At 35.1% G+C, this 9,315-nt stretch overlaps 1 long non-coding RNA gene across 3 annotated transcripts in view; it reads left to right on the top strand.

The window, feature by feature from the left end:
* LOC106507717 (uncharacterized) overlaps positions 1-6,170 on the top strand; it is a 171,135-nt gene extending 164,965 nt beyond the window's left edge. For 2 of the 3 annotated variants that reach the window (XR_014810739.1, XR_014810734.1), the window contains one exon: positions 2,959-6,170. This is a non-coding gene — a long non-coding RNA (uncharacterized LOC106507717). The remainder of the gene's footprint in view (positions 1-2,958) is intronic. The other variant, XR_014810735.1, reaches the window with a different exon arrangement.
* Positions 6,171-9,315: the final 3,145 nt, after the last annotated feature.

Raw genomic sequence — 9,315 nt, forward strand, 5'->3', positions numbered from 1 at the left:
TATCTAAGTTCTATTTGCTAAAAACATAATTATGGTTTAAATAATGTTGAAAAACACCCATTTATTTAAATTACAGAAAGCTCTTAGTCAAATACAGGGCCAATCTTCAGGAGCCTCCAGTGTAGCAAAATGTCTGCTTCAATGTCTCTGTGCCCTTCTATGACTGAATGGAGTTCCTATAATTCCATTCTCCCTTGCTTTGAAATATTCTATTAGTTAAAATTCATGTTTTCATAACTATTTGCCTAAACTACTATTGAAGCAAGAACACCAAGATTCCAGTTTTTATATTTCAATAACTAGAAGAAACTCAGACACCTAAAATGGAGAGAATCTAGGGAGATTTCAGTTTTTCTGACCAAGTGTTGACTGCTAAGGAAACAAATTCATGCTCAAAACAGATGAGAGAGTTTAAAAGTATAAGTTACATGGAATTATCATTCATCTTCTTGGCTTACTAGACCTTTCAATATAATTTATTTGTAAAATTTTCATTACTTATTAAACTCAGGATCCAAATTTCCCTTTTAACAAATGCCAAAACAATTCATTCACTTTTGCTTTACCCAAGTGAAGCAGTCACTTCTACCATTATTTTAATTAAACTTAAGTCATTGTTGCCATAGATTTAATTTAAAACAAACATTGTAAATCAACTATAATTGAAAAAAAAGAAAAAAAAAAAAACCACATATACACATTCTCAATGGTAGTGATGAGACACCAACAGAGGGAAGCAGAAGTAGATATTTTCTCTATTGCTGGTTAAAACAAAGCACAAAAAAGGAGACGAACTATTCTCTGTTAAAGAAAACCTCAGTGGATTATAAATCCTTGTGGTCTGTAGTCCTTGATTTTAATGGTTTATTGGAAAGATGATGCCTCAAGTTCTGGGTCCATAAGTGTGCTATGGTGGAAGTAAAAATGAATTGTTGTTTTCTATCTTTCTAATAGGATGAATCATATCACATGATCACATGGTCCTCGAATTCAAAGATGAAAGTGTGGGAGATGAAATGAAGGGACTTACTTGGGGTAGCATCATTAAACTTTTTCCTACCCCTCTTGGTCACTAAATCTTTCTCTTGAGCTGGTTTTCATTACATGTACTAAGTTGAAGCCCTATCATTTTGGTAAGGCTTTACTAACAATAATAGCAATAACATCTAACACTTTTGAATTGCTCTTATGTGTTATGTGCTGTACTGATACTAATTTGTTTTACGCTCAAAATGTGGTTGTCTTATTATGACTTCATTCCCATTGCTGGGAAGTACCTCATATGCCTGCATTTAGCATGTGATATTTCTAATGTCAACATTACGTGGTTAATTCTCAAGGGCTGAAATATATGAGAAGCAGAATAGATGTTTGAGCATGCACTTGGGAAGCGGACCTATTTGTCTAAGACTCTCTATGCCATGACTCATTCCACAACCTAGAGCAACTCATTTAGCTTTCCTGTGTCTCAACATCTTGAGAGAAATGGGCAGAAAAATATCGTGTAAGTTCCTTGAGAGAATTTAATGAGACAATACATTTAATGTGTTTAGCATTGCATTTATAATAGGGTAAGTATACTGACTCTTACTAATATTAAAAAAGCATGATGGCATGAAATGGCAGAACTACCTTCCATAATGTAACATTCCATAACTACATATGGAATGTTATAACTACATTCCATGATGTTTTATCCTAACCCTTTTCACACTTATAAATCTTTCATTCAAGGGGGATTACCTGCCAGCCAGAAGTGAAACTGAAGTCTTAAAAGGAAGTCAGACCCCTTAGAGTGAACCAGAGCAAAAGTAGAATAAAAATCTGATATTAGGAAATTAACATATAGACATATTGCAGTTTCAAGCTGTCACTTCAAGAGTTTATCGTTTCCCCATGACATTGGTGCAATTATTCAAACAGGAGTTTTTATACATTTTTTCCTCATTTTTCTACCCTTTACCCTCTATTCTTTTTTGTATGTGGCATTATTTTCCTGCTCAATGTGAAGGCTTCCATTTGGGAAGTAGATAGGGTCTTTTTCGCCAATCCTATTATGACTTTTAGATGTATCTAAGTTCTCTTTATCCTCTTCCCTAAGATTTTCTACAAACTATTTTAAGGGTTACCAATATCATTTTTTCATGTTTTTCAGAAATAATTTGAGTGGGAATAATAGTATTTTTGTTGTTGTTGTTACCAGGAATTTAATCTCTTTCTTTTTTCCTTGTTATAAAGATTATTGAAAAACAGCACGTCTAAGCTTTAAATAGGATTGAATACATCTTTGAAAGCTAATACTTTATATTGTGCTAAATGACAGTGTTCATTAAAATTGGATGTGTTGTAAATAAGGTTAAAATACAAAGAATCGAGAGTTTTAGAAATCCCAGGGTCTTGTTACATGAGTCTCAGGTCAAATACTGCTTTATGAGAGAGCACAGTAGTTTAATGGGCATTTATCGATTTAAATTAAATTATAACTTTGAAGACAGTAACTTACAAACTTAAAACAGTCATATGATATTATGAATTACATCTTATGCACATTAAGAGATCTTAAAGCAAGGAAACCAAAGATAGAAAATATTGGTTCACATTTCAAACCACAATAAGTGTGAATATAGCCTCAATTTAATAAAAATGTATAATGCAACTTTCCTCGGGTTAAATGTCTTACAATTGCTCTTGGAATGGGCACTTGTTTTCCCATTATTGGCCACTTTAATTGATTTATACTCTAGTTTTCTCATTTAAAGATCACTTTATAGTACTTGGTGCTCTTCATCTGAGTGATATGTTCTACTCCTGCCTCGTCCAACAACACAACAATTTACATATTTCTGAACTTGATCTGAAAACTGATTTAAAAATCCATATGGACAATCCAATTGCTCTGAAAATATATACACACAAGTCTACTCAGAGGTGGCTAAAATAAAATAAATTTCATTTTAGGAGTCAGGAAGGAAGCTGAGACCAGAAAGTGAAGATTCTGAAGTAAATGGGTACTTGCTCTGACCAAGATCGAAACCCACCTCTCCCCAGGGAATATTGGAAGAGGGCATGGAAGACAAGCATTGGAAAAGTAGAATGTTTTTGCTTTTCTTTCTGGTGGACTGCATTAAATATTCAGCAAAAGGAGGGATCAATTTACATTACTCTTCTTGTTTCTCATGTATCGACTGACAGGTGCTGTAAACATACATAGACAAACATAGTCCTAAGCTTGCAGTGCTCTGGTGACCAAGGGAAGACAGGCTTCAGTCTCCCAAAGTGATCACACTGAGAATTTAGCAGACACACTATGCTCAGCTTGGAGCATCCATTCTATTCCCACAAAACAATAGGAGCTTGCCTTTCAGCTGTGATTCTCAAGAAAACCCATTCAGAGAAATGGTTTTGTTGCACTGATGAGTTACTAAGGTAGAACAATCTTGTTTTGATTCTGGAGACTTAACTGAAACCTTCACTAGTATTTTTGAAATAATAGCAGCAAGAACCTAAGAGGCACCCTTGTCTTCTAAACATCTTGCTTTGCTGGTGGTAAAACGCCAATTCACAGCTCCTCGATTTCACCAAGGGTGGAAGCCCAGCCACCAGGGATAAAGAACCGACCTTGGCTTTGAGGTGAGAACCAGTATTTAAAGGATTCACTGATTCATGTTCTAGAGATGTCATGGTAAATAAATTATGACTGTTTATACTGAAAACTAAGAGGCTCCTTATTCTACACTATAGGCAGCGATTTGGCTGAGATTGTCTCATTCTGTGATACTATCACACACTACCTTTTTTCTCACTTGAATTGTACTTTTGGCTGTCATTTGCGCTTTTGAATAAAGGTTTGCATTAGTGGAAGATATCATAATAGCATATCTCCTTTTCCTGAGTTGATATACAAATCAAAAAGAAAGGATAAGGCCAAGACTCCCTTTGTCCTTGGGAAAGTATGCCATCTGCATTTAGCTTATGATATTCGGCTGGGAACAAAATTCTAGCATAAGGAAGTCGTTAATACAACCCTCAACTTACACTGTAAATTCAAAGTACTTTAAATGCCTTATAATAGTCAAAGCCAGTAAAATCGACCCTGTATATTTTTATTTCATCTCTGTTGGATCATATGATATTTAATAATTGGTTCTGGCACCTCGTTGCAAATTATTATAACTTTGAGATTCAACAGTCCTATTGAACATATGGGCAGCACAGCCTCAGAACATATATATGATACAGCCTCTTGAGAGGACCTTCTGTCTTGTTTTCCTTAGCTTGGAAGGGTCAGATAAATTTTGCTGTGTCGTCATGTGCTAAGATTCCTCAATCTCTGTTTTGCAGGGTAAAAGCTTAATGGAACTGATTTTTTTTTTTTCTGCCTTAACTGTGAACACTTCCTATGCAAAGCCAAAAGAGAAATTCGTGCATCTGGGATGCAGTTTAGTGGGCTCTTACTAAAGCAGATATAAAGCTATTCCAGTACCAGTGTACAAGTATTCATCAACCCAGAATAGGTTCTCTAACTTAGTGCCATATTGTATCCTGGTTTAGCAGCAAACTACAAGAGTTTCTGGAGTCAGGAGACCTTCCCATGCTATTAAAGCATATGATGTTTCTTTACTAATCCTGGAGAAGATGGAAAGTTGACGATAAAATACAGTTGACCCCAAGAAACCTTTCATATAGTTAGATATTCTCCCTTCACTATTTCCTTTTTCCAGCTCCACTCTCAGTATCACCCTGAGACAATGTTAGGAAAAGCAATTCTGCATCAACAGCCCATTAAGGTTATTTTCAAAGTTCCTGCTGCTTTGCCTCTATATCTAGCCTGTGTGCCTTGACTCGCACTTGTATTATTTCACATTAATTGCCATATTGTTTATTGCCATATTCAAACATGTTATAATATGGGCACAGTGGCGATAATTACATAGTTAGCTGTCCTTAAAAAGAGATGTCAAGATGGATAGTGGTGGGTGGGGTAGGCAGAAGGTTATGATTTATACCTTTTGTTGACATTGTGGAACAGAGCTGGTTCAATTTCTCTTGATTTCACTGTAATGCCTAATACTAAAATTTCTCTGTCATATAATTATTCATTACTAAGACTACTAAGCTAAAAAGTTCATGAAGGTGGGGGGCAATGGTTAAAGGAAATTTTCAAGCACTGATTTTCCTCTTGCTATTGTAATATTACATTTTAAAAATTGACATATTTTTGGACAAGAAATACCATATTTGATGTCTATAATCCTAACTCATTTTAAAACTAAATAACCTGTTTTCTTTAAGAAATTTTTTTTGGACAAAAATACTTTTCATACCTATGCTTTTGTGCACAGATATTTGCTCTAAATATGCAAAAAAAGACATTCTGAGACTCTGGAATGTGATTCCTTCCACCCCACTTTGTTATAGTTATAAAAATTCTCCTCTCATTGAGCCATCCTACCCTCTGTCACCACCGATACTGAGAACCTTCTTCACAATTAGGTTGGCACTTGGTTAAGACAATACCCAAAATCATCCTAATCCTGGTGAGCAGCAAGTCAAAGTCATGTTTGAGCCTACCTGACAATCTGGAGGCTGCGATCCTTTTCAAATTGGCAGACTTGCATCTTTTACTATTGCCAATTTGCTTCAGAACATGGTCTGCTTGCTTGGCATCACGTAAGCCAGTAGGTGGAGTGCTTGCTAACAGTAATTGAATATGGGGAACTTGAACTTAAAATAAGTGGAAGCCACTTTTCTTGTTATAAACTGCTAAAACCATATTTACACTGAACTCTTTTTATGGATATAATTAGTTGAAAAAATGTTACAAGGCTAGGGTTGAGATGAATGCAGGACTATAGTTTTATGGTAGAACACAGAGAGGCAAATTGTGCCCCAGAAAATCAACACATCATATGGTATAAACCTATGTAAAGGGACACTTTCTCAAACATTCAACTGAATTTGATTTGATAAATAGACCTTAGTCTTTCTTTTAAAAATTTAGTATATGCCGTCCAAAGGATAAACTAGTTTTGATTTACTGTACATGGAAAGCTTTGCGATGGAGGATTAATTACATACATGTGTTAATAATAGTCATAGTAAACTCAGCATCTTTGGAAAGAAAAGTTGCAAGAGAGATGCCTCCAAAATAAAGTGTAACTTTCCCATAAGAGTGTCTTGTTTTCCTTCAGAAGAAGGTTTTCAAATGTATTTAAAAGCTGCAGCTTGAGACTTGCTAACTACATCACTCTAAATCTATCTATATCACACCTAAAGATGTTAAAGCAACATTTAGAACTCAAAGGAGAAAACAAGCAACAGAATTTAGAAAGCAGGAACCACATGGAAATAAGAAAAATCTTCAGTCGTTTTTTAAGAATGTGAGTTATATGATGTGAAGTAGATGAAAATGCAAGAGTTTAAAAAAGAATCTCTTGTTCCATTTCAGGAATACTTACAGATCTGATTACATGGCATGCAAGTACTGACGATCTCTATGGCTTGGAAATACCATTTCATTTAAAAGGAGTTCAGAGCAAATAATTGCACAGGATGCAATGACAAATGCCACTAAAATAGTGATCGCTTCCCCTGTATTTTAACTTTTTCTTGTAAAAATGGTAAACTCTCTTAAATATACTTTGTCAGGACATTGCTGATTTTAAAAAATTGTGACATTATGTTCTCAGCTCCTACTAAAATTTGAATAGATTTGTGTTTCAGATATATGCCTTTTTTTTCTCTTTTACTTTGGGTTGGAAGTGAGGAATGGAGGAGAAGAGTGAGTGCTGTTAACTGAATTAATCAGCCAAACTTTATATGGTAAATAACTCTTTGAAACACGCAATAGCTTTACTCAAACCAAGCAACTGCTTGCCACTCACTGCCTTTTCAAGCAATATCATTAGCAAAATTGAACCTCAACAGGCCACAAAAGAGGGGAGAGGGTGGAAAGGATAGTTACTGTTAATTTAAAATAATAAAATACTCTATTTTTCATTTCTCCTCTGAAGAAAAAATGTACGCTCATTTCCATGAAGGATATCAAATCAAATGATGAAACTTGGTCAGTGGCAAACTATGGCCAGAATGTAATCTAGAGCCCTTATCCAAGAAAAAGAACTTTTGGAATTTATTTATTTTGATCTAGAGAAATAGTATTAATATTGATGTAATCTAATTCCAAGGTGGATTGCATGATCATGGGTTAGCCTATGAAATAATCGTAAAGGAGTTCTGTTAAGGAATGAATACCTTTGCCCAAATCTTTCTTCTTGTTCATTTGTTTCTTCAGGTTCTACACATATCATTGCATACTTAGCATATTTTTATTCTTCCTGCTTGAAAAAATTTGAGTTCACTTGCTTATTGGTTATCATTCATTTTACCTCGTTTTGCTTGGTTCAGAACTTTACTTCCCCTTAGATGTTGAACCATGTCATTCTCAGCCAATGTTCATCCCTTGATAGTGAGGAGGCAATAGACTTTACTGGGAAATAGAAAAGTGTTAGCTACTGATCTCACAAGGCTATAGTCTCTCTTAATAGAAGCTGTTGATAGATCCTGAACAACTCCACACTTAGGGTGTTGACTTGTAGAATGAAATCCTCTGCACACAAGCACAGCAAAATATTTTGGTGAAAAGTAATTATCAGAAATAGTGACACTAGTAAATTAGTTAACTACATTTCAGCATGAAGCTTGAGTTATCCCTGCCCATTCTTGTTCCAGACCCATCTGAAATCAGCAGTTCAGCTTAATGATGTCACAACATTTGCCAGGCTGTGGGCACTGAAGGGAAGACACAGGACTGCTCCCACTGCATGAGGTTCCCCTCCTTTCTCTCTACGCACATCTGTCTCACTCACACGGAAACTGTTATCTTTGAACATCATTCTATTATTATCACGGTCATTCTTTAAAATTGGTTCTTAACTTTAGAGTGTTTTTTGGAAATCAGGTTTTCAAATTCTCCCAGCTCTTATTGGCCCATTTAAAATGTTGATAACAATATACCCTGGAAGCAGCTCATCTCACTAAAGAGCTCAAATACTATATATTTCCATTCAGTTACTAGAGGATAACCTTTTGCGCAATACAGATAGCCTACTTTTTTTTTTTTTTTAATCACAACAAGGAATACAACCCCTCCCAACCTCTAATATTTTTCAAAGTGTGAATTGAAGAGGACTTAGAGACAGATGGGTCTGGATGATCAAGTTACCTGTTATAGCAGCACATCTGCCGGGGCAGTCAATCACTGTGATGGCTCTGACAGGTCGATGGAGCCTGAGCAAGAACGGCTAATGCAGACAGAAGAACGGCTGGGGAAGGGCAGACCTCCTGCCTGTCTCCTGGGTTTGGCTGGTCTGAAAGCTGTACTTGAATTTGCTCTAGTTAAAATTCTGTCTGTCTATTGAGCAATGATATTAGATGAAAGATTCGGGCTTCTAATTTTTTTAAGCCAACATATTGAACACATATGATTGGGAATGATTCGATTAGCACTTTCAAGCTGTCAGTCAATATTTGGTCGTATTTGGGGGATGTGGTAGAGGGTGTGAGGTGAATAAGATTAGGAAAAGGGGAGGTGGGAGATAGTTTCAAAACTACATTTTCCCTCTAAAAGTGTCAAAAGGATGAAATGCATTAAGCACTGGTTCTGAGATGTCTATTTCTGCCAGCTCAGTATAATAAAAATTAGCATTGAATAGAACAAAGGCAACTCTAAGAATGTCAAGAAGCAAAATTAACCTCACTTACAGAGGCATGCTACTTTAATTTCTCTGTATATTTGATACTTTCTTCCTCCTTCAATCACAAAGTGAATCATATTTATTAATCCTAATAGATCCAAATATTTGGCAGTATCACATGTTAGGAAATATGGAGCAAGTGATTCCAAGATTTCACAAACAATTGAAAAGATGTGTTTCAATTAAATGCAGCATTAATTGCAACACTTACATGACACATTTGTAAAAATGCAGATGTTGGAAGAAAATAGACTCAAAATATTCAGCTTCCGTCTAATGACTAAGTAATCAGTTATTAAAATTGTCTAATGCTAAGGAAGCAACAACAAAAAAAACCCCACCTAAATCTCAAAGAAATAAATACAAGGTATTGGCATAACTGTTAACACCCGTCATCATCTAGAAAGCAAGTTAAAATTATGGTTAGTTAAATTTATGTATTTATATATGTATGTATACATTTATTTTCTATATATGCATGTATATTTTATATTTATGATTAGAATACATATATTTACGTATTTATGGTTGAATACCTATATTTCTTTGAGAAGTAAAA

This window comes from Sus scrofa, chromosome 7 (genome assembly GCF_054392235.1).
Source record: "Sus scrofa isolate SSC_HxYL_T2T_F1_AM1 chromosome 7, Sscrofa_HxYL_maternal_Yorkshire_Landrace_v2.0, whole genome shotgun sequence".
Lineage (NCBI taxonomy): Eukaryota > Metazoa > Chordata > Mammalia > Artiodactyla > Suidae > Sus > Sus scrofa.